The sequence below is a fragment of the Sturnira hondurensis genome, unplaced genomic scaffold (assembly GCF_014824575.4).
Source record: "Sturnira hondurensis isolate 20B ecotype Veracruz unplaced genomic scaffold, ASM1482457v3 Scaffold0021143, whole genome shotgun sequence".
In the NCBI taxonomy this organism is placed as follows: domain Eukaryota; kingdom Metazoa; phylum Chordata; class Mammalia; order Chiroptera; family Phyllostomidae; genus Sturnira; species Sturnira hondurensis.
This window is the reverse complement of record NW_028093774.1, coordinates 1,508,344-1,533,888: the sequence shown is the minus strand read 5'-3', so window position 1 is coordinate 1,533,888 and position 25,545 is coordinate 1,508,344. Positions and strand designations below refer to the sequence as shown.

At 51.0% G+C, this 25,545-nt stretch overlaps 1 long non-coding RNA gene across 3 annotated transcripts in view; it reads left to right on the top strand.

The window, feature by feature from the left end:
• LOC118976595 (uncharacterized) overlaps positions 1–24,355 on the top strand; it is a 35,202-nt gene extending 10,847 nt beyond the window's left edge. For all 3 annotated transcript variants that reach the window (XR_005064313.1, XR_005064314.1, XR_005064312.1), the window contains 2 exons: positions 5,021–5,093; positions 23,982–24,355. This is a non-coding gene — a long non-coding RNA (uncharacterized LOC118976595). The remainder of the gene's footprint in view (positions 1–5,020; positions 5,094–23,981) is intronic.
• Positions 24,356–25,545: the final 1,190 nt, after the last annotated feature.

Below are 25,545 nucleotides of genomic sequence, written 5' to 3'. Positions count from 1 at the left end.
TACATTGTGGATGTCCAGTGTCAGGCCAGCATGCACTTGGCGTTTTGTGTGGCATCAGCATAAAATATGTGAAAATAGAGCCAGTCCTGGGTTATTGCAGGAGTTGAAGCAGCATCCCGAGTCAGCCTCGCAGCCCAGCCTCCCCAGGAGCTGCAGAGAAAGGCCATTGCTCAGTGTCTCCGGCCATCTTGTCTGTGCTGAGCACTTCCCCAGGGCTGGCTTCTAGCGGGACGCGTGTGGATGGGCACGGAGGTCAGGGCAGAGGGGACGGGCTGGCCCTGCCTTCCTGTCCTGCCGCCGCTGCCGCCGAGTGTCACAGCCTCCGTGCTCGTGGAAAGGGAAACGGTGCCCCTCTCTTATCCCCCCGTTGTCCTACCTGCAGGGTTCCTCGTGGGGCTGATGGCAGCCTCCAGGGTCCCTGACCTTGGGCTGACTGGTGACTCCATCCCCAGATGTCTGCCCAAGCACATATCTCGAAGCCATGTCAAAGCCTGGCAGGACTAGGGTGACAGGATGCGTGTGTTCCTTCTTCGCTCGTTTACGTGAAGCGATGTGAGCGTGTTTCTATATGCAATCTGACTTCCAGAAAGGAAAGAAGAATCTGCTTGTCCTTAACGAGCTTGCTAATGAATTTTTCCTTGGAAAGAGGAGGCCAGTTTTACACAGAATTGACACAAATTAAGGTCCCACAGGGTGAGAGGGCAGCGGCCAGTGTAGAAACCAGCGTCATCGGCTGCATCGGGCAAGGTCTAGGACACTGGTTCTCTTCCTGGAGGACTGGGGTTTAGCACGTCGAGGTCGCCAAGTCCCCAGAACTGGAGGCCCTTCCCCTCTGCTCCTTCGAGCCCTGTCCCCTCCCACAGACAGGAATAAGGGTGTATGTCCCTGATGTGAACAGATGGAACGTTCCGGAAAAGAGTTTATCTCTCTAGATGAGGCCATCTCAAGTGTGGGGTTCCCAGTTGGAAAGAGGTGAAAGTCTGGGTGTAGGGCAGGAGGGAGGGAAGTCTGAGGGAAGGGGGTGGCAGGGGCAGGTGCCCCCCCTCCTGGGCGTGGACTGAGCCACCGTCTCACAGCAGGCAGAGGGGTCCCAAGTTCATTTGGATCCAGCAGGAGTGGAGGGACCCCCTGGCTCTGCCCGGGCCAGGTGCCAGGCGCCTGGCAGGTGCGCCTCTGAGGTGCCCGGACATCCTGGAATGTCTTGTGCTTTCCGGGTTTTAGACCCTGGGTCTCGTGTTCCCGCCTTCAGTAGAAAACTGATCGCCCCAGCCATTGTTTTGGGAACTAAGTGTGATTAGGAAGTCTCCAGGCACATCTGTAATTGTCTCCTCAGCTCCCTTCCCCCTTAAGACCTTGGTGGTCATGGGGACCAGTGAGTGGAGCAGGTGCTGGGTGGCTGAGGCTGGGGTGGGCCCCGACTTGGGGGGATGTGTGTGAGAGAGGAGTTAATTAAGGGAGAGGACGGCGGAGGGTGTAGTCATGACTCTCTTAATTGCTCTCCAATTTCTTTGGGCTCAGAAAAAAACCCAGATGGAGGCTTCTTAAGTCCTCCGCCCTGGGGTCGGGGCAAAGGGAGGCTCCCCACCACCTTTCCCCTGGCTCCTCTCCGCGCCGTGAATAGGGTCTTTGGCAGGGGCTTAAGGAGGAGGCTCTTAGCCTGGGAGCTCCCAGGGCCTGTTCAGATGGGAACAAAGGCGTGGGCAGAAAGGAATGTGGGGGAGCCCCCGTGGGGAACAGCCACCTGGGGATAATTGGGAGGGCTGAGTGCAGACGCGCTTTCCCAGGTCTCTGAATGCATTCTTTCAATAGAAGGTGCCTTTTCTTCAGATGAAAAGAAGCAAACCTCAATTACCTTCCCCTGAGAGGGAGGGTGTGGGAGTGTGTGTGTGTCCCCCGTGGGGGCCGCTGCCCCCGGGGGCCCCTTGGCCTTGTGTGTGCCTTCAGAGGCCCAGACAAGAGGCTGCACAATGGCACGCTTCACCGGCCGCCCCGGCAGCGTGGCCCTGGCCGAGCTCCTGCACCCGGCTCGAGGGCTTTCGCTTTGCAAGTTTCTCAGGAGGAAGGAGCTGCGGCTGTGCCTGTAAACAAGAACGTGATCAAACCGGGCCTGACGCCTGGGAGACAGCCGAGGACACCCAGCGGGGCCGAGGGACAGAGCCCAGGATGGAAAGCTGGGGAAGGAGCTCCGTCAGGGGCCAGAGGCTGACCGCATGTCTGGGCTGGCCACCCAGGGCCGCAGCAGTGGGGCTCCTGCTGCCTTTCTGGCCCTCTTTTGAGGGCCACCTTGTGGGTGGAAAGAGTCGTTCCCACCAGGCTGAGAAGTTGGGGCCCAGGGCTCCACGGGCATCCTGAGCAAGGGACCCATTGAGGTGGAGGGAGGACAGTTAGTGCCACCGCTGCCCGCACTGCCCCGAGGGCCTGGGAGCCAGGACCCGATGCTTGTCTGAGAGGAGGGAGGCCCCAGACTCAGTTCTGCCCTGTGTCTCGGCTAGCACCGGCTTCTGGGCCCCGCTCCCTCCGTCTGTGAAATGGGTACAGTAGCCTGTTGGGCCTGCCCATTGCGTAAGGCAGGAGGAGGCTGGATGTCCCTGCTGGAAAGGCCAGGGCCCCATTTCTCCAGAGGGGGTGACACAGGTCCCAAGTGTCCAGGTTGGGCCCCGCTAGTCTTCTGGCTGGGCTTTGGGGTGAAGGTCATACCACTTGCTACTTGGGACCCAGGGTCAGGTAGCAGCCCCAGAGGCCTTCTAGATGCCTGGTCACAGCCCACGCACAGCACCAACTATGGGTGACCTTGGCCCCTGTCTCCAGCCCTCTGGGCCTCTGTTTTCCCATCTGTAGAGTGGACCAGTGCCATATCACTGCCATTGGAGGGCCTTAAGAGCTCTGGGCTCTCCTGGCAGCCTCAGTGGTCACCTGTTTGTGTATTAGCCGGGTCTTCAGAGTTAGGAGCTGAGATCCCTGCTCTCCAGCTTTCTAGGGGGTCTACTGTAGAGACGAGGAAACCTGAGCCCAGCGTGGCGCGCCCTGGCTGTGGTTGAGGTCACCGTGGTGAGCAGGCCCCTGGTTGGCCTTGCAAATGCTGCTCGTCCTAATGCTGGCGCCCCGCATGGCTCCATGGGGAAGTTGGGTGCCAGGACTGCGTTTTTTGGAGCGTTTTTCCGAATGCGTGGGCCACCGGCCAGGCCTGGAAAGCCCCTCTGGGCTGTAGAGCGGTCAGTGTGTCATGAGACTGGCCCATGGCCGCCGTCCCAGGAGGGTGTGGTTGGCTGCACCCTTCCCTGTGGCTCACCCTGTGCCTTTGGGTCACAAGACGCTTGGCACTGCCCCCGGTGGTGCTCTGGCCTGCTCGGCTGAGGACTTCCTGAAAAAGCCATCCGAGCGGCAGCTTCTGGAAAACTGTCCGTGACCGGACTCGAGCCGGTGTGCCCGTGGCAGCCCTGGCTCCGCAGCCGTCTCTGCTGCCTCTCCGTGCTTCTGTGTGCGGTGACACAGAGCACCCAGCTCCTTGGCCAGGCCTGTGCCGTGTCACTGCCTGGGACGGGGGCGCCGGTGTGGGGTGACCTTGGTGACTCCAATACCTGTGAGCTGCATTGAGGGACCAAGAGCCTTGCCAGCCTCACTCAGACCAGCAGCTAGCCTCTCCCAGGCTGCCTCGGCCATTCTCTCTGTTACCAGTGCCCCCTGTGCCGCACAGGCCCTGGTTCCCTCTAATTGCCCACCCCTGAAGCAGAGAGTGAGGTTCCAGGAAGAGGCACATGTAAACACCCTGTGCAGCCCAGCCAAGTGGAATCAGATGGCGGGGAGGGGGTGGCGGCAAGGCAGAGGGGACAGGATTTCAAAAGATGTTCCAATTACCTCTCCCATTTTCATAAATAAGCCCGTAATGCCCAGGGCCCCAGTCTTCACAAAGGGACAGGAAATTAGCTCTGCAAAGACCTCTCCTTGGTTGGGGAGGTCCTAACAGGGCGGTCTTCACCCACAGGTAGGAAGCAGGCAAGGTTGTTTGTGTGAACGGCAGGCTCTCTTTCTGGAAATGACCATTTTATTAGAAATGGTCTTTTCGTGTCTTTACATCCCTAAATGTCCACAGTTACTCGTACCAAAGAAGGGTCAGATCAATGGGGCTTTGTTTGCCTCTAGAAAAGAGAGAGTTTAAGCTAGAATGTTCCAATGCTGGTAAGCCGGGGAGGGTGGAGTCGCTGGACCCACCAGTGTTCCCTGCGTGGATGGGCACTCAGTGGGCACGCGCCTGTGAGGTCTCCGAGCACGTGTGTGTGGCCGTTGCTCGTCTGGACCCTGAAAGGAGACCTCATGTTCCCCATTGGTCCCGGATGGGGTCTCCTCTCTGCCACTTCTCTGACATTTGCTAAGATGGCAGCCGGCACCGTGTCATTAACACGTGCGGCAGACCCGGGACCGGGGTGTGCCACGTCTTCGAAACCGTGGCTACGTCTTCAGTGGGCAGCCTGTGGTCTGCGGGGAAGTTAATGTGGGCAGTCAGGAATTCTGGGGGCCCCAGAACAGAAGCAGGGGGCTGCTTTGGATTTCACTCGCCCCATTAAGATACCAAAGAGACTAAGTCAGAACACACTCCTGAAGTACTGTCCCAGCTCCTGCTGTTGTAGGAAGTGGCAGTGTCTCTGGTCCCTCTTGCTGCAGTTTCTGGCTCCAGGGTCGCCACAGGCACTCCTGGGTTGGGACGGCCACGCCTCAGGTGGTGTCCGGCACAAAACGGAGGTGCCACAGTTTTCGGATAACCAGGGTCTGCCCACCGTCACCTGCAAGCTGGTAACTGCCTATCAGCACTTGGTTTTAAAAGACTTCTAGTTTTGTTTTTTTTTTAAATACATAAAAGCAACTACTCAGGGGAAAACGGTGTTTGGGAGGCCCAGAGCACGTGACCCTGTGTACCCCAAGAGCTTCTCAGTGTCTCCAGCCCACAGTTGCTGGAAGTTGGGGAGCCCCTGCTTTGGTCAGTTGGGTGAGGTTCCACCCAGTGACAATTGCTTTGTCATTGCAGCCGAAGCCACCCCTGGAATCCTTCGTGGGAAGGGACCTTGGACGCAACCCCAGCCCCCTGCCCCCGTAGAACCGTAAGTCCCTAGAGTGTGGCACACATCTGCCAACGCTGGGGGAGGCACACTGCCAGGCACGCCTGTGGGAGGGATGGGTGGGCCCGGGTGGGCGGTCTGCGCCTGGTTGGGAGGGGATGCCCAGCTAGCTGAGTCCGGTGTGGGCCTGGGGGCTCGAGTCTTAAGGCAGGGCCTTCGGCACCTTGTCACCCGTGTGTCGTAGCAGAGGGTCTACAGGTGGGTTCAGGCCAACAGGTTTTCTCCTCTCTCGCTCCCCCAAGTGAATGGTCTTTTCGTTTTGGAGAGTCCCTGGGACTCCTTGTGCCGCAGGGCAGGCTAGGATGGGAGTTTCCTGCACAGGCCAAGGACAGCCCTTGGGTTGAGGCACCTGTGTTGCACACGGGTTTCCAGCTCTGACGTGCTCACTCACCCCCTCGCAATGTCTGGGAGCCAGAACGGGCCGATTTTCTGCCTTCGCACGTCCGGCTAACCCTCTTCTAGTTCTTTGTCCTTTGGGACGGAGACCCTCAGGGATGGTGCTGGGCCCTCCCTTTTGTGTTAGCCCCGAGAGGCCCCAATGGTTTCATTTTGCTGCACACAAAGCTGACTGTTTAAACGCGGCCTCCATCCCTGGTGTTTCCCACTGGGGGGGCCTTGGCTGACTCTGTACTCCCTGGTCTTGGAAATGCTTTCCCACGAGGGTGGCCCCTCACAGGGTGCCCCCGGCTGATCTAGGGTGCAAGCCCCGGGGCGGGGGCGTGGTTGCTGTCTGCACCTGCACCTGCCATGGTGTGGACCGTGCGCCGTGTGCACCGTGGTCCTGGTGGTGAACTCGGGTGGGGGGCCCAAACACGGTGATCATTCGTGGTGTTGGTGGGGGGGCCATTTTGCTGTTACTGTCTCCACGACGTGGTCCAAATAAGTGAAAGAGCTTGTGCACGGAAGCACGAAGGGGTGAACACACAAGCGGGTAGGTAAAGAGGTGAGTCGGCCGGCGTGAGCGTGTCCCCTGAACGAGGTCCCGTGAGATGCACGGATCAGTCAGTACGTGCGTCCATAAACTACGAAATCAGCATGTCAAGAAGGCCATACACGAACCAATATTGAGTTGGCCTGGACTGAGGAGTGTGTACAATGTAAATACAGAGCACCTCAAGTTTTCAATAAACGTTAAATGAAAGGAAGAATCAATAGTTTGAAATGCACAAACCCATGGTGACAATACTGTGTTGTATGTGTGGACATTTGCTAAAGGCATATCTTTTATGTAAAGTCTTCTTGTCAATGATAACAATAGATAAAAGGGTGGGAGGAAACTCTTTGATGTTCACCAGGCTTACGAGGCAGGTTGTGCTGAAGGGTTCTCTGTGCACACACATCTCCAAACTGGTAAAGGTGTGTGTGGGTGCATGTGTTATGTGTGGCTTTTTGTCAGAAAAATAAAAAGTAAAAAAGTAGAGAGGGAAGAATCACGGAGAAAAGCCACACCCCTAGGTGGGGGTGCGGTTAGGGCGCCCATCAAAATGAAAAGAGGAGGGAGAGAAGGAACCAGGGACTGAAAGGGAGGAAGAAGGCGACGGGAGGAAGCAAAATAATAAATAACGGGAAGAAGGGTTCTTAAAAGTGAGGTAACTCTGGAGGGTGCGCCGGGTTGGGCTCTGGTGAGGTGAGCGCTGGGATCAGCCGTCCACGGCGGCGCTCTGACACAGAAAAAGAAACCGAGAAAAAGGAAAAAAGATAGTGAGAAAGGAAAAGAGGAACCAGGGGACCAAAGAGGAGAGTTAACTATAACCAAAAGCTTTTTTAAAAGCTCTGGGCACACAGAAAAAAATCACTGCTGAAAAAAAGCTCCCCCAACCCCCCAAATAGTGGCCCAGTGTGCAGTGAAGTGGGCGCCTGGCCCTGCGTGGCAGTGTGGCGGGAGGGCCTTGGGGTGAGTCGTCGGTCCCAGGAGCTGAGTTCGTTATGTGAGAGGGTGGTAGGAGAGAATAAATAAAGCATCTGAATACAACTCCAGAATCATGGGAGAAAAAGTTCCAAATATCGGGCACAGAAGTACATTACTGGGTGTATTGAAGTTAGAAGGAGGGATTGAGGAGGGGCAGGAATTAAGGGTTAGGGTAAGTTCAAGTCCAAAGCCTCCGTACTGTGGATAATACAGTAAATATCAAAATAAACAAGTAGGGAGACTATGGAAACCAAAACAGGATGGGGTGGGGGCAGGCGCGGCCCTGCACTCCTCGGGAGCTGGGGGGCTGCACTCCTCAGTTCCCTCTGGGTGGGGGCTCTTTGGGAATGAGAGAAGGCAGGTGAGACGGGGTGGGGGCATGTAGAAAGCTGTGGCGAAAGAGAGACAGGAAGAGTAAAAAGTGACAATGACCAAATAGACAGATGGGTAGATCCACAGGAGAGGATGAGGCTAGGAGTCGTGACGTGGGGCCCTCCCGAGCTGTGGGTCACGGCTGGTCCCAGGCTGAGTGTTCCCTCCACTTAACAGAGGAGTGAACACCTAAGAGGGAGGAAGAGGGGGCGCTGTGGTCGGGTGACAATGGAGGCAACCGTACTAAAATAACAATAAAAATATTAATTATAAACAAAGAAAAAGGAAGAAAACAAGAAGGAAGAACGGACAAAGGAAGGAAGGCCGGAAGGCAGGACAGAAGGAGTGAATGGCACTGGAGCTGCCTGGCAGGGTGGGTGTTGGCAGGTGGCGGTGGGGTTCTCTGTCCTCGGGAACTGAGCTCCAAGAATGAAAGAATGTAAGTAAGAAAGGAAGAAGGACAGAGTGAAAGGGAGAAATAAGCAAAGTCAAAGTGTGTATATATATGAATATTCACATATATACAGGGTCCAGCAGACCCTGTGTATATTTCTCCATATTCATATACGAATACAAATATACGAGAGAGAGGGCCACACTAGAACAAAAAAGTGAGATGACACTATGACCCGGAATCATGCTGATTGAAAACTTGATTCTGTGATAGAGATCATGGAATAAACCCTAAAGCAGAGTGCCGGTACCAGGAATTAATGAGCAAAAGGACATCCCACGTCTGGGTGCAGAGGAGGCTGGAGAGCCGCAGGTGACAGTCCACCTCTGTGCCCCAGAGGCCCCTACATAAGAGAATAAAGAGCTACAGAAAAGGGGAGGCAGGAAGGATGACTGGACCTGGGAGCACCCACCCCAGGCCCCTGCACCTCCCAAATGGGAGCAGGTGCAAGAATCAGCCCCAGAGTTAGATGAGGACGGGCAAGGGAAAGCCAAGTGAGAGGGAAGAAGAAACTCCAACAACCCACAGAAAGGGAGCGTGGGTGGGCCTTTATAGAGGGGCTTGTTGGGGTTGGAGCATGGGCATCATTTGTCCTCAGGATGGAGGAGGCCATTCCATCCCGTGTCCAGGGCAAGGGAAGATGAGAATTTTTTAAAAAGTGAAAAAGGCAAGATAATAAACAAGCAGAGAGATAAATGGTTAGTTAGGAGAGGCTGTCTGAACAGGGGTTATAATTGGTTTACATGCAGGCTCCTTAAATAGATAAATACACCTTTCAAAGAATAAGTGAAAAATTGAGGCAGCACCAGCCCCAGAACAAGCCCTGCAATAAAATACATGCAATCGAGGCCCATAAATAAAAGAGTAAGTGCTCACTGGAAAAGGTGACTAAGTGCAGGGAAGAAAGATTGCAAATGCAGATAAGTATGGGGGCCAGTAATGTTTCTTTTGCACATGGGGTTTTGACTAATACAATTACTTCATGGGAAACCTAACTGGTTAAAAAAAAAAGAACAGGAAAACCCACTGTAAATAAGAAGAAAAGGACAGATGAGCAGGCTAGTGAAGGAGGGAGGGAGCGAATGGACGAGGAACGAGCCTCATGGGCGGAGGCGACCTTCCACGGGCACCTGGTTTGCCCTTCTGTGCACCTGACTTTGTAAGAACGACAGAACATAAGGAAGAATGAGAGAAGGGGAGAAAGGTGCAATTTGGGGAGAAATGATAAAGGAATGCAGAATAAAGATACTATATGTATGAATAAACGGGGCTTTGCCAGGAGGACTTCCTGAACTGAGGGCTATGATGAATTTAAAGCTGTGCTTCTGAGTCCATAAATAAAATAATCAAATTTAGTTCAAGTGAATGAATGGATGAGTGACTGGAAGGAAGGAAGAGAGGGAGGGAGGAGGAGAGGGGAGGGAGGGAGACACCTTCCTTCTTGTTTGGGGCTTCCTATGACCTTGCCAGCTGGGTAAAGTAGGGACCAGGGAGGATGGCCCTTGGGGGGCCATGTGCCTGGTACATGCCCTTTCTCTGGCAGGGGGGCGCCGGCTCAGCAAGCTGTGGGTGGTCGTCAGTGCCTGGTGCGTGGGCCGCTGTGCCTCAGCTCTCTCAGCCCCCGTGTCCCCACCCATAGCCGTGGAATGGCATCAGCTGCCCACTTGGACTGATCATGAATTGAAAATGGGCGAAGGCCGCCTGCCCGTGGGCCGTGCTCCGTCTGTGGCCAGCATGGGCAGAGGGCTCTGCAGCAGCTTGCAAGAACGAGGGGTGTTGGGGCCTCTCCTTGGGCATGGGTCCCCAGTGAGGGGGCGGTTTTCTTCTTCCAGGGGTGAGCAGAGAGAGGGTAAGGGAGCAGGAGTGGCCACTGGGACGGCCCACTGCCCTGGCCTGGTTTTGGCACCGTTCGCATCTAGGAGCCAGGGGCCCCACAGGCGGGCTCACCAGTGGTGGCCAGGAGTGGCCTGAGGAGGGTGACCCCAGTGCCCAGAGGCAAACCACCAGAACTCTTGTTTCTGCAACTTTCTTTTTTTTATTTAAAATTTTTTTTTACTTTAAAGATTTTATTTATTTATCTTTAGAGGGGAAGGGAAGGAGAGAGGGAGCGAAACATCAATGTATGGTTGCCTCTTGTGTGTCCCCTGCTGGGAACTGGTCTGCAACGCAGGCATGTGCCTTGACGGGGAATCGAACCGCGATACTCTGGTTCTCAGGCCCACACTCAATCCACTGAGCTACACCAGCCAGGGCTTGCAACTTTCTAAACTAGTCCCTGGTCACCATCCCACCTAGGCTTCTACTGGGGGCCCTCCCGCCCATCTCCATCTGGGGGTCCCCAGCAGGGGCACCTCAGCCCCGGTTTTCAGGAGTGGTCAGGGACCCTGACCCCTTGATGTGGTGTCTTCCTGGCAGGGAGCCCAGGGTCATCGGGGTGGAGAGGGAGCTGGTATTTGTTCTGGTGATGGGGACGGGCGTGCAGGGGTCATTCATAGTGGTGGGGGGCGGAGCAGCTGCACTTGCGGTGACTCTGCACCCTGGGCGGAAATGGAGTGGTTGGTGTGTGTGGGGCTGGCTCTGTGTCTCTCCTGCAGGCCAGCAATGCTAGGGTGTGTGGGGGCCAGGAAAGTCAGGGGTGGATGTCAGCTGCAGGATTTGCAGACAGGATGTGAGGGGTTTGGGGGCTCCCATGCTTCTAGCTTGGGCCCTGAATGGATGAAAATGGCATTTAGAAGATGGAGAACATGGGATTCGTTGTGTCAGGAGCCACCCTTTGGTACCTCCTGCGCCATGTATCTGGGCCACGTGAACAGGGCCATGTGGGCTGGATGTAGTGCTGGGGCTTCGCTCCTTTCCTCTGCCAGAACCGGGGGGCTCTAGGCTCTGCCTCAGTGGGCCTGAAGCCTGGGGTGCATTGGTACTTACCCCTGGGATAACCTGCCAAGATGGGGTCCTGCGAGAGCCTCCCCAGCAGCCCAGGAGGCACCGTGTGGACCAGAGTAGGGACGGGAGGGGCCTGGAGCAGGAAGGCACTAAGAGGCTCCTTCTGAGGACCCTTGTTTGGTTCTTTAAAAAGTTAGCTGAGGCTCAGGAAGACAAAGTGCTGGGTTTGGAATGGGGACGGGGATGGCGTCCTAGCAATGCGCCCAGGGAAAACATGGGCGAACAAAAGAACCCACAGAAGAGTTCCAGTGACGCTGTTGAGCATCACAGTGGGTGGGGACAGGCCAATGGGAGAAGCTCCAGGGGGACTCCGTTGTGTCCAGATGGGTTGGCGGGTTGGGGTTCGATGATTTCTGTCTTGGGAATGTGGAGGGCATGAGGGTCGTTGGGTCAGGGTTCTTAGAGTCTTGGGTTTTTGGATCTGGAGTTCTAAGGGTCTCCAGTTCTGAGATGCTGAGAGTTGGGACAGAGGCCAGGGGTAGAAATCTTGGGTGAACCACCATCTGGTTCTCTCTGGGCCCCACCCACAAAGCCCAGGTGGGATCTCAGCCCATCTCTCTGATCTTCAGTGTGTGTTTCTTTTTCTTAATTTGTTAAAATAAGGACAACTTTTGTCTTTTACTTGACCTTTGTGTGCACCCTGCGCACAAATCTCTGTGCTGATGACACCGAGTTTCACCTCCTTGAGTGCCCCTGAGACCACCAATCTCTCCCCGGGAAGCTTGGCTCCAAGACTGGCCTTGCAGAGGATGGAGGATGGAGGCCAGGCCTTGGGGAAGACAAGCCAAGGGCCCCTTGTGTTCCTAATGTGGAGTGTGACTGGCACATGACCTAGAGCAGGAGGTCATCCATCACCCAGACATATCTATCACTCATCTTTCTTTCGCCCCTTCAAATTCTTGTACATGGCACAATGGAAAACGAACATACATTCTTTTAGTGACCTGCCATTCCTCACCACATACACTTTTTTAGTCCTATCTTTTCCATTTAATATTCTGTCATAAACATTTTTCTTTTTCCATAGTTTTCATCAACTCGCTGGATGCCTTGTGACCCATTATTCATAACACCTACCTGCTATTGTTATGCATAGCATCTTTCTTTTTAATGTCATATATTATTTCACAGCTAATGGCTTAGCACGCCCACGTTTTTTTTCATTCTTAAGAATTATTTTCCTACACCCAGAAATGATTATTGCTTTAAGGCATGTCAGTTTCTCAGGCTACACTGTGAACCCCTGAGGGCAAGAGGATTGCTGAATGGATGTTTGCATCTGCAATGTGCATAATGTAAATACTAAATGGATTCTTGTTGGATGAGTGGATGGAAGGATAGATAAAGATCTGAATGAGTAGGTGAGTGGTGGGCTGATAGATGAGAGGATGGAAGGCTGGATGAAGATACAGTGAATGGGTGATTGGCTGGCTAATGAAAAAAGAAGAGAAGAGTGGGTGAAGATGTGAGGGTGTGTTAGTGGTTGGTGATGGATAAGAGTAAAAAGATGGATGAAGATGTGAGTGGATAGTAACTGGCTGATGAACGAGAGGGTGTAAGTATGGATGAAGATGTGAATGAGTGGGTGAGTGATTGGTTGATGGATATAAGGATGAAGGGATGGATAAAGATGGAGATATGATTGTGGGTCACTGGTTGGCTGTTGCATGAGTATGGGTGGGGAGACAAAGATGCAGTGAGTGAATGGGTGAGTTGTTGGCTGATGGAAGAGAAGATGGGAGGATGGATGAAGGTGGACTGAGTGGCCGAGTGACCAGCTGATAAAGGAGATGATGTAAGTGTGAATGTAGATGTGAATGAGTGGAAAGTGGTCGGCTGATGGTTGCGTGATTGGAAGGATAAATGAAGATGCAGTGAGTACATGGTTGGTTGCTGATGACAAGACAAAAGGATGGGTGAAGTGTAGTGAGTGAATGAATGATTGGCTGATGAGAGGATGGAAGGATGGATAAAGGTGCGAATAACTGGGTCAGAGGTTGGCTGCTGCATGAAAATATGGAAGGTTGGATGAAGAGGCAGTGAGTAGGTGATTCGTTGGCTGATGGATGAGATGGTGGAAGGATGGATGAAATGTAGTGATGGGTGATTGCTTTCCTGGAAGAAGCAGTGGAAGAAGAAGGAATGGATGAAGATGTAGTGTATGAATGAGTGATTGGTTGTTTTATTGGAGGATGGAAGGATGGGTGAAGATGTAGTGAGTTGGTGACTGGTTAACTGATGTTTGAGAGAATGGAGGAATGGGTGAGGATGAGTGGGTCAGTGGTTGGCTGATGGATGACAGGATAGAGAACAGATGAAGATGTACTGTGTGAATGAATTACTGGGTGATAGATGAGAGAGCAGAGCAATATTTGAAGATGTAATGAGTGGATAGTTGATTGGTTGATGGATGAGGTGATAAAAATGAATGAAGGGGTAGTAACTGTTTGATTTGTTTGTGGATGGTGAGAAAATGGAGGGGTGAATGCAGATGTGATTGCTGGTAAGTGGTTGGCTGATGGATAAAGGATGGAAGGAGAGTTGGAGATGTAGTGAGTGTGTCAGTGGTTGGGTTATAAATAAGAGATGGAAGGCTGGATTAAGGTGTAGTGAGTGGGTGATTGGTTGGCTGATGGATGAGGATGGAAGGATGATGGGTGGATGGATGAAAATGTAGTGAGTGGTCAGTAATTGGCTAATGGATGAAAGGGTGTCAGGTTGGAAGGTTGGGTGAAGATGGAAAGATGGAGAAGATGAATGATGGAGAAGATGGAAAGATGGATGAACATGCAGTGAGTTGGTGATTGGTTGGCTAATGGATGAGAGGATAAGGAAGTGGATGAAGATGTAGGGAGTGGTCAGTTATGGGTAATGGGTGAGGTGATGGAAAGATGGATTAAAATGTGAATGAATGGGTGGGTGAATGGTTGACTGAACGATGAGAAGATGGAAGGATGAATGAAGATGTAGTGAGTGGGTGATTGGTTGACTGGAATGAGAGACTGGAGGGATGCATGAATAGTGGAGTGTGGTCAGTGGTTATCTGATAGATGAGAGAATGGAAGGATAGTGAATAAATGAGTCATTGTATGATGAATGAAAGGATGGAAAGATAGAGGGAAGAATGAAGATGTGAATGACTAAGTTTTTTGCTGATGGATTAGAGGATGGAAGGATGAATGAAGATGTGAGTGTGGGTGGGTGACTGGTTGACGGCTGAGAGGTTGGAAGGAGAGATGAAGATGTAGTGAATGTGTGCATGGTTAGCTGAGAGATGAGTTGATGGAATAATGGATGATGATGTAGTGAGTGAGTGATTGGCTTATGAATGAGATGGTGTAAGTATGAAGATGTGAATGAGTGGTTACTGTTTGGCTGATGGGATGGTAGGATGGAAGGATGGGTGAAGGTGTAGTAAGTGAATGCATGATTGGCTAATGGATGAAAGAATGGAGGGATGAGAGAATGGATGAAGATGTAGTGACTGAGTGATTGATGAGAAGTTGGAGGGATTGATGAAGTTGTGAGTGTGGTTCAGTGGTTGGCTGGCAGGTGAGAGGTTTGAAGGATGGATGATATAGAGTGTGAATGAGTAATTGGTTGTTGCATTAGAGGGTGGGGGGATGGATGAAATCATAGTGAGCAAGTCGTTAGTTGGCACATGGATGAAAAGATAGAAGTATGGATGAAGATGTAGTTAGTGGGTGATTGGTTGGCTGAAGGATGAGAGAAGAGAGGTATGCATTAAGATGTAGTGAATAGGTGATTAGCTGGCTGATGGAGGAGAATGTGGAAGGATGGATGAAGGTGTAGTAACTGCACAATTGTTTGCCTGATGGATTAGATGTTGGAGGGATTGATGAAGATGTGAGTGTCAATCAGTGGCAGGCTGGTAGATGAGGAGATTGAAGGATGGTTGAAAGCGTAGTGAGTGAATGAATGATTAGTTGTTGTATTAGAGAATGGAGAGATGGACGAAGATGTATTGAGTGGGTGATTGTTTCCAGATGAATGAGAGGAAGAAAGAATAGGTAAAGATGTAGTTAGTGAGTGATTGGTTGTCTGATGGGTGATAGGATGGAGTGATGAATGAAATAGTGAGTGGGTAAGTGGTGAGATGATGGATGAGAGTATGGATGTGGGGTTGAAGATGTATGAGTTGTACAGTGGTTGACTGACAGCTGAAAGGGATGGATGAAGATGTTGTGAGTGGGTTATCTTTTACCTGATGGATAAGAGGGTGGAAGGATGGTTAAAGATATGATTGTGGATCAGTGGTTGACTTAAGGATAAGAAAATGGAGGGATGGGTGAAGATGCAGTGAGCAGTCAGTGATTGGCTAATGAATGAGAGAATGGAAAAATGGAAGGGTAGGTGAAGATGAGTGGTTGGTTGATGAATGACATGGAAGGATGTATGGAAGTGTGGTGAATGAACTAATTGGCTGATGGATAAGAAAATTAAGGGAAAGATGAAGATGTAGTAAGTAGTCAGTGATTGGCTAATGCGTGAATTACTGGAAGGATGGAGGGATGGATGATGTGGTGAGGTGATGAATGGTTTGCTGATGGACGAGTGGTGACAGGGCAGTATGAAGATGTAGTGAGTGGGTGAGTGAATAGCTGATTGAGAGGATGGAAGGGAGGCTTATGTATAGTAAGTAAATAAATGATTGGGTGATTGATGAGAGAATTGAAGGATGGATGAGTAGTAGTGAGTAGGTGATTGTTTGGCTGATGGATGAGAGCCAAGAGGGATGAAAGAATGGGTGATGATATTAATCACTGGGTTAGTGGTTGGCAGGTGAGTGATTGGCTGATGAATGAGAGGATGTAAGTATGAATGAAGATGTGAATGGGTGGTCAGTGGTTGGCTTATGATTGAGAGGATGTGTCATAGGTGAAGATGTAGTGAGTAAATGAGTGACTGATACTGAGAGAATCGAAGGATTGAAGGACTGATGAAAATGTGAATAATTGGATCAGTAGTAGGCTGATGGATATGAGGATGGGATGACAAAGATATAGGCAGTTGTTGATTGGTTGGCTTGTTGATGTGAGAATGGATGAGGTTGTGAGTGAATGAATGAATTGCTGATGGAGGAGAGGATGGACAGAGGGATGATAATGTAGTGAGTGGATGACTGGTTGGCTAATGGCTGAGAGAAAGGAAGGATGGATGAAGATGAAAGTGTGCATCAGTGATTAGCTGATAGATGAGATGATAAAAAGGGAAGAGAATGTAGTGAGTGGGTCAGTGGTTGGTTTATGGATGAGAAATGGAAGGATAATTGAAGGTATAGGGGATAAATGAATCATTGGTCAGTGGATGAAAGGATGAAAGAGTAGAGAGACATGAAGATGTGAATGACTGCTTCAGTGGTTGTCTGATGGATGAGAGTCTGGAAGGATAGATGAAGATGTGGTGAAGGTGTATGTGGTTGGCTGATGGATGAGAGGATGGAATGATGGATGATAGTATAGTGAGTGAGGGAGTGATTGGCTGACAAATGGGGTGTTATAAGTATGAATGAATATGTGAATGAGTGGTCAGTGGTTGGGTCATGGATGACTGGATGGAAGGATATGTGAAGGAATAGTGAGTGAGTGAATGATTGGTTTTGACTGATGGTTGAGAGGACAGAGTAATTGATGAAGATGTGAGTATGAATCAGTGATGGGCTTATAGATGAGCAGATGAACATAGGGAAGAGGTGGTTGGCTGGTAGATGAAAGGACAGAACAATGGATGAAGATGTAGTGAGTGGTCATTGTTTGGCTAAGAGGATGGAAGGATGAAGATGTAGTCATTGGGTGATTGGTTGGTTAATGGATAGGGATGGAAGAATGGGTGAAGATGTTGTGTATGGGTGATTGGTTGGCCTGATGGAACTGAGGTTTGAGGGTGATGAAGTTCAAATGAGTGATCAGTGACTGGGTAATAAGTGAGAGGATGGAAGAGTGGAAGGATGAATGATGATATAGTCAGTGGGTTGCCTGATGGATGAGAGGATGGAAGGATGAATTAGGTGTAGGGAATGAATGATTGTCTGATGGACAAGAGAATTGAAGCATGGATGAAGACACAGTGAATGAGTGATTGTTTGGCTGAATGATGAGGGGATTTAAAATTGGAAGGATGGATAAAGACATTTATTACTGGGTCAGTGGCTGGATGATGGATTAGAGGATAGCAGCATGAATGAAGATGTAGTGAGTGGGTGAGTGGTAGGCTGATGAATGAGAAGATGGAAGGATGGATTAACGTGTAGTGAGTGAGTGAATAATTGGCTGATGGATAAGTGGATGGAGGTAGGATCAATATGTAGTGAGTAGGTGATTGGTTGGCTGATGGATGAGAGGATGTAGGGATGGATGAAGATGTAATGACTGGTTGATTTATTTGCTGATGGTGAAAATGGAGGATTGAATGAAGATGTGAGTGTTGCTCAGTGGTTGGTCAATGGATAAAGGACAGAGGGATAAATGAAGATGTAGTGAGTGCACCTTGGATGGGTTATGGTTGGGTTATGGATAAGAGATGGAAGGATGGATTAAGGTGTAGTGAGTGGTCAGTGATTGGCCAGTGGATGAAAGGGTGTCAGGTTGGAAGGTTGGGTGAAGATATGAATGTTGGAGAAGATAGAAAGATGGATGAACATGCAGTGAGTTGGTGATTGGTTGGCTAATGGATGAGAGGATATTAAGATGGATGAAGATATAGTGAGTTAATGAATGAACAGCTGATGGTTGAGAGGATGGAAGGATGGATGAAGATGTCAGAAACTGGGTCCGTTGTTGGCTGATGGATGAGAGAATGAAAGGGTGAATGAAAGTGTAGTGAGTGAATGAAATATTGCCTGATGAAACACTAGAAGGATGGATGAAGATTTAGTGAATAGGCTGTTGGTTGTGTGATGGATAGAGAATGGAGAGATTGATGAGGTTGTGAGTGTGGGTCAGTGACTGGGTGGTAGATGAAAGAATGGAAGGAGGAATGAAGATATAGTGAGTGGGTCAGTGGTTGGCTCATGGATAAGAGGATGGAAGGATGGATGAAGGTGTGAGTGAATGACTTATTGGATGATGCATGAAAGGATGGAGGTATTGCTGAAGATGTGAATGCCTGGGTCAGTGGTTGGCTGATGTATGCGAGGATGGAGGAATGGAATAAGATGTAGGCCACAGATGATTGATGCATTGAAAGATGAGAGGCTATAAGAGATGAAGACATAAATGTGGGTGAGTCGCTGATGAGTGAGATGATGAAGGGATGAAGCAGTATTGCATGGGTGGGAGGTTGGATGATGGGTGAAAGGATTGATGATTGTGAAGCGAGTGGGTGAAGAAGTGACTGATTGTGAGGAGGTAAGGTGAATAAAGATGTGAGTGAGTGACAAGTGGCTGGCTGATGAATGAGAGGATGGAGAAATGGATGAAGGAATAATAAGTTAATGAATGATTAGCTGATGGATGAGAGGCTGGAGGGACATGAAGGTGTAGTGAGCATGTTATTTGTTGGCAGATGGAGGAAAGGATGGAAGGATAGGTGAAGATGTAGTGAGTGAACAATTGATTGGCTGATTGATGAGAGAATTAAAGAATGGATATAGATACAGTGAGTGGGTGATTGGTTGTCTGATTGATGAGAAGATGGAGTGATGGTCAAGGATGTAATGTCTGAGTGATTGGTTGGCTTTGATGAGAAGATGGAGGGATGAATGAAGATGTGATTATGATCAGTGGTTGGCTAATGGGTAAGAGGATAATAGGGATGAAAATGTGAATAGGGCAGTGGTTCTCTGATGGATGGAAGAATGAAGATGTAGTGGTGGGGTGATTGGTTGGCTAATGGATGAGAGGATGGAGGGATGGATGAAGATGTACTATGTGGCTACTCGTTATCTGATGGATCAGTACGGAAAGATGTATGAAGATATACTGAGTGGTTGATTGGTTGGCCTGATGGATTTGAGGGTGGGGGAGAATGAAGATATAAGGAGTGGTCAGTATTGGTTAATGGATGAGAGAATGGAACTTTGGAAATGTGGATTAAGATGTGAACAAATGCATGGGAGGATGGAAGGTAGGATGAAGTTGCAATGATTGACTGATTGGCAGGCTGGTGTATGAGAGGACAGAGGCATGCATGAATATGTGAGTGCCGTTGGCTGATTGATGAGGGATGGAAGGAGGGATTAAGGTGTAGTGAGTGAGTCAGTCGTTTGCTGATGGATAAGAAGGTGGGAGGATGGATGAAGGTGTAGTTAGTAGACGAGTTCCTGGCTGATGGATGGGAGGGTGGAAGAATGACAGGTTGAATGAAGATGTAAATGACTGGTCCTGGTTGGCTCATTGTTGAGAGGATTGTGGAATGAATGAAAATGTAGTGAGTGAAGGAAGGACTGGCTGATGATTGACAGGACAGAGGAATGAAAGAAGATGTAGTGAGGGGTTGTTGATTGGCTAATAATGGATGAGTAAATGGAAAGATGTATAAAGATGTAGTGAGTGGATGAGTGGTTGGTTAATGAATGAGAATATATCAATAGAAGTATAGAAAAAGGTGTAGTGTGTGAATGAATGATTGGCTGGTGGGTGAGAGGATTAAGGGATGGATGAAGATGTCATGAGTAGGTGACTGGTTGACTGATGATTGAGATAATGGAAGGGTGGATGAAGATGCAAGTGTGCATTAGTGGTTGATTGATGGATTAGAGAATTGAGGGATGGATGCAGATGTAGTGAGTGGTCAGTGATTAGTTAGTGAATGCAAGGGTGGAAGGATCAATGAAGATGTAGTCAGTGGGCAAGTTGTTGGTTGGTTGTTGGTTGATGGATAAGAAGATTCAGGGATGACCAAGGATGTAGGAAGTATGTCATTGTTTGGCTGTTAGATGAAAGGGTGGAAGGATGGATGAAGATGTAGTGAGTGGGTGAATGCTTGGCTGGTGGATGAAGATGGAAGGATGAAGATACAATTAGTGGTCAGTGATTGGCTAATTGTTGGAGAGTATAAGGATGGGATGATGGATAAAGATATGAATGAATGAGTGTGTGGTTGGCTAATGGATGAAAGGATGGAAAGCTGGATTAAGATGTAGTGGGTTAGTGATTGGTTGGCTTCTGGATTGGAGGATGGAGGCATGGATGAAGATGTTGAGTGGTCAGTGATTGGCTAATAAATGGGAGGTGGAAGGATGGATGTAGTTAGTTGGTGAGGGGTTGGCTGATGGATGAGAAGACAGAAGGGGAGATAATAATATATGGAGTGAGTGAGTTGTTGGCTGATGAATGAGAGGGTGAAAAGATGGATTTAGGTGTATTGAGTGAATGAATGATTAGCTGATGGATGAGAGAAGTGAAGGATAACTGAAGTTGTACTGAGTAGGTGATTGTTTGGTTGAATAAGGCAATGGAAGGATAAAAGGGTGGGTGAAGACATCAATGACTGGTGTAGTGGCTGGCTAATGGGTGGGAAAATGGAAGGGTGGATGAAGGTGCAGTGAGTGGGTGAGGGACTTGCTGAATAATGAGAAAATGTCGATATCAGTGAAGATGAATGAGTGATCAATGGTTGGCTGATGGATGAGAGGTTGGAAAGGTGGATGAAGTTATAGTGCATGAAGGAATGATAGGCTGATGAATGAGGGAGTGGAAGGATGGAAAGATAAATGAAGATGTGAATAATTGGATTAGGGGATGGAAAGGTGGGTGAAGACACAATGAATGGGTGATTGGTTGGCTGATGGAAGAGAGTTTGGACGGAGGTATAGTGAGTGAATATGATTGGCTGATGAATGAGAGGGTGGAGGTATGGAATAAGATGCAGTGAGTGTTCAGTGACTGGTTAATAAATGAGAGGATGGGAGAATGGATTAAGGAGATAATGAGTGTGAGTTGTTGGCTGATGGATGAGAGAATGGAAGTATGAATACAGTTGCAGTGAGCGAATGAATGATTAGCTGATGATGAGGACAGAGGAATGGATGATGTAAGTGTGGTTAGTGGTTGGCTGATGGGCGAGAGGATGAAAGGATGCATGAAGTGTGTAGTGAGTGAATAAATGATTGGCTGGTGAATGAGAGAATGGAGGGTGAGTGGGTGTTTTGGCTGATGAGTGAGGATTTGAGGCGGGATGAGGATGTGTAGTGAGTAGGAAGTGGGTGGTTGATGGATAGACATGGAAGGATGGATGAAGACAGAGTGACTGGATGGTTGGTTAGCAGGTGTGTGTGGTGATGGCAAAGATGTGAGTGTGGGTCATTGGTTGATGGATGTGAGGATGGAAGGATGGATGAAGATGCAGTCCTGTATCAGTAATTGGTTGACTGATTAAGGGATGAGTGATGGATGAAGATGCAGTGAGTCATCAGTGATTGGCTAATGAACGAGGGGATGGAAGGATGCATGGTGTAGTCAGCGAAGGGTTGGCTGATAGACGAGAGAATGGAGGATCAACTCAATGTAGTATGTGGGGGCATTGTTGGCTGATTGGAAATAGAGGGGTGGATGAAGGTGTAGTGAGTGTGTGAATTTGGATAGTGCAGGAGAAGATGGAGGGATGGATTAAGATGTATGGAGTAGTCAGCGAATGGCAGATGGATGAGAGGACAGAGGCTGGATGGAGATGTCGTGAGTGGGTCAGTGCTTGGCTGATGCCGTGGTGATGAAAAGGTGGGTGACATGTGAATGTGTGGGTCAGTGGTTGATGGCTGAGGGCATGTAAGGATGAAAAAGTGTGTTGGTGAGTGAAGAAATGGCATTTCCTAGGGTTGAGCTTCTGGAATGAAAGGCCAGGGCTTCTTGCAGGAATACTAATTTCAGGAGGCTTTCAGCGTTGTGTAATGTCTAGTACTGCATTAGCATTTTGTTAAGGTATTGCTTGTTTATTTCTGTTATAAAGGCTTTTTTCCCCTGTCATTTCAGCTTGGATTGCTTTGATCACTAATGAAGGTTGGCCATTTTCACACATGTTTGCTAACAGAGTGTGTCTTATTTTCTGTTAGCTGGTTGTTCATCCAGGTTCATTGGGCCACAGCTTTCTAATAAGACTGGTCAATGATGAAGTGGGCTTTCAGGGGATGTAGTGAGCCCTACATCACTGGAGGCATACAAGGGGCAGGCTAGGTAGACACTCACCGAGGGTAGTTTGGAGAAGATTCAAATAGTGGGAGTGCGGTTGGCCCAGATGGCCTTTCAGGTATGTTTGTATTTTGTGGCGGTGACATCTTCCACTTGGAAGCCTGGTGCCTGGAAGGCTGCATCCTCTGGGCAGGCTCACGTACGTATGGTTTACGGACTTGCCCTGCATTTCTCTGGTGGAGCAGGGGTAGCTTTTCGACCCTGCAAGGGGCAAAGTCCCCCAGCTACTGCCAACACATGACTTCTTTCCCCCCGGCTCTGTCCCGTGCACCACACGCCAGCGGAGCTGTCGCCCCAGGCCCCTCCCTCCTCGCCCCCCTCGCCCCCCACGGTGAGCACATGTTTTGAAAACCCAGCTGGTGCTGCACCAGGGCTGGTGCCCAGGGCTCGTCCTGCCCTTTCCTTCGGAAAGGGACCCGAGCCAGTTCACTAGGGACCTGCGTCTGTGCTGCAGTTACTGGGGGAGGCCCTGGATGCAGCTGCCACTTCCCAGTCTGTGTTCTGTTGAAAGTTCGTCTTCTCCAACTTTGTTCTTCACAGAACCAGGTTGATTAGTAATCAGTAAACTGAGTTCCCCGCGCGGCCCGAATCATAGGCCACAGCCTCAAGAGGCCCCGATGAGAGCCAGGGGGGTGAGGGGAGCGGCTGCTGCCCGGGGCGGGCGGGGGGCGGGGGGGGCTGGCTTTCAAGTCATTAGCGCTCCTTGGCCTGGCCGCCCAGAGGGGATCTTAGAGCTATTCCCGTCCCATTCGGGCTGAGTTAATGCCGGCTCCATTTGGAGAAAATCGGGGGAGATGATTGCTCACATGGATGACAAGGATCCTGCTCTGTGAGGGGTCCGCACAGACGACTCATCAGCAAACCAGGGCGTCCAAGGCACACGGCACTTTGCGCATACTGGGGACAGCACCCAGCATCCATGCAGGTCCCTGGCCAGGCAGGCCCTGTGTTAGCCCGCTGCTGCCTGTGTGGGACAAGGCGTGGGTCTTGGGGGCCCTGCAGAGGATGGGGCATTTTATTTCTTGCATTGGGCTGCAGGTAGACTGGGCATAGCCAGGACCTTGGCGCTGGACAAATGTGTGAGGCTTCAAATGGTGACAGCTGTGGTCTGTCTTCTGTGGGGCAGGCAGGAGTGGCAGGGGCAGCGAGCACCCTCCCTATAGGGCTGTTCTGAGTATCTGCGCAAACAGGATTCAGAACTGTGATTTGGAAAGGACGCTATATGTGCCCCTGGGGGTGGGCTTGGGGCGAGGACATGGGGCTGGCAGGGCAGGCTGATTTGCAGTCGGTGGGAACAGGTTTTGACGAACGTGTGGGGGACATTGCGGGGCTGGATGTCGCGTTTGTGTGAGCTGTGCTGTAATCAGGGACTAGTCACACCACCTGGTGTGGTTGCTGCTTTAGTGAGGTTATTTATATGAAAAACAAAGGCTTCATTACCTGGCACACAGGTACCCTTGACCTTCCTCTCCTGGCGGCGGGGGGGTGTGTGCTCTGTTGACAGAGCCCTGTGCCCACTGGGACTCTGTGGCCCAGGGGATTGTGGGATGGGGTAGAGGGTTGGAGAGGAGCTCCTGGCAAACCCTGGGAGATGGTGAGGGCAAGGTGTGCTTTCAATACAGAGAGTGAACAGGTCTGGAGAGGAGGGGGTGGAGGCCAAAATGGGGCGTGTCAGGAGAAGTTCTAGAAGGCACTAGAGGAGGATGAGGCCGATGCTTTAGAAAGCAGTCAGATGTACTTGGCAGTGGGTGGCCAGAGGAGCTAGGGTGCCGTGGCCAGGGCTAGGCTTCTGGCAGTCCACGCGGGGGCAGGTGGTGTGCAGGACACCAGAGGTTGAAAGGCACTGGGTAGACAGGTGGGGGCTGGTGGCTGGAGGCTCTCCACCCAGGGCGCTGGCAACTGGGACATTTCCCAAGCTGTCCGAGCTCTCTGGTGTCCAGTGGGTGTCTCTCCTGGCCGTCTCCTGGCCTCCCTGTGTGCCTGAGAACTCGTGTTAGCCAGGGTGAGGGGGAGCAGGTGGTCTTCATCTGCACCTGTGTCTCTCTCAGCCTCTACAGCCACGGGGACGCCCTGCACACACTCCCGCGGGACAGGCTGGACCCAAAGACTCTGGACCTGGGCTGCCCCTGCGAGGAGGGGCATGCCCTCCTCGGCCTCCCCTGCAGTAGCCACCCACCCTTTGACTGATGGACTTCACTGATCAGAGGGCCAGACACGGGCTTGACCCCTGCCCAGCCTCATGAACCCTGAGACTTAGGGGTCCAGCTGTGCCTTCGACATCTGCATCTGTGACCTGGGGCTCCCACACCTACCTCACAGGGTTGTTGTGAGGGGCCTGTGATGTGTTGGATTGTGCCTGACCTGGGGTGTGACACACACCCTGTTGTGCTCTCAATAAATGTGTTTTTTGCCTTAACAAACACAGTGATGGATCTGCTGCTGATATGAGGGGTGATGCGTGTTGGACATCCTTTGTCACTGGGACTTCCCCTCACTTAGGGCAGTGTGATGGGTGGGAGGGGCAGGGGAGTCCACTCTGGTGTCTGCCTTGTCCCCTGTCCATCCAGCACTGAGGGGTGGTAGGAAGTCCCAAAGCAGGGTTGGCCTTGTGAAGGCCCCAAGACTGGTGCCCATTTGGATGAATGAGCCCAGCTTGTCCTTGTTCTTCTTATGGTGGTAGGATGCCGGGTGTCTTTCCAGAAAGAAAGGTATAGAGGTGGTGGAGGACGTCTGAGCTGAGCTCACTGTCCTGGCTTCCACAGCTGCCACTAGGCTTTGACTCTTTGTCCCTCTCCTCACACATCCCCAGAGTCATGGCAGGCCCTGGCCAAGCCCTTGTTATTCTTGAACTGATGGCAAGCAGGTGGCCAAACAGGTCCGGCCTGCCTGCGACCCTGGGCCAGCACTTCCTCTATAAGGTGGTCACTGAGGAAGGCCCTGAGGGGACCGCACAGGCCCAGCCTCAGCTGTGCCCGCTTCATGGCAGGGGTCCCGAGAGCAGCTCTGGACTCGCCAGCTATTGGCTGGTAGCGTGTGGCTGGGGCCGAAGCAGGGTTGGAGGAGCAGGGGTAGATAGAGAGCTTCGGATCCTAGGATCCTAGTCTGTGTGGAGTCTTCGGGTGGCCCAGCTGGCATCCCTGGAGCAGATGAGCTGGACACAGCCCGTGGGAAGGAAGTGCTGACTGCCACCATCGCCATTATCATCGTCAGAGCCGCCGCCACTGCCACCTTTTCCTCCTTCCTCTCCTTTCCCCCCTTCCCTCCTTGCTCTTCCTTCTCTTTTCCCTTCTTCTTTCCCCTCCTCTTTTCTCCCTTCTCCCAATGAGGTACCTCAAGAGAAATAAAAGTGAGTCCAGCCATTAGTGCATGGAGCTGAGCATGGCTACCTCTCAAAGATGAAGAACCACCAGGGAACCGTGGCTATGTCCTGCCCTGGAGACCTGACCGCAGTCTCTGATGGAGACAGAGATTTGGATACTGCTAAGTGATGTTTACGCAGCAGTGAGACCAGCAGGAGGAGGCCTCCACAGTCGGTTCCACCCAGACCCGTCCGTGCCCAGCCCACATAGGCCTGGCAGTCCAGGAGAGGCGTGTGTAAGATGGCTGGAGTCC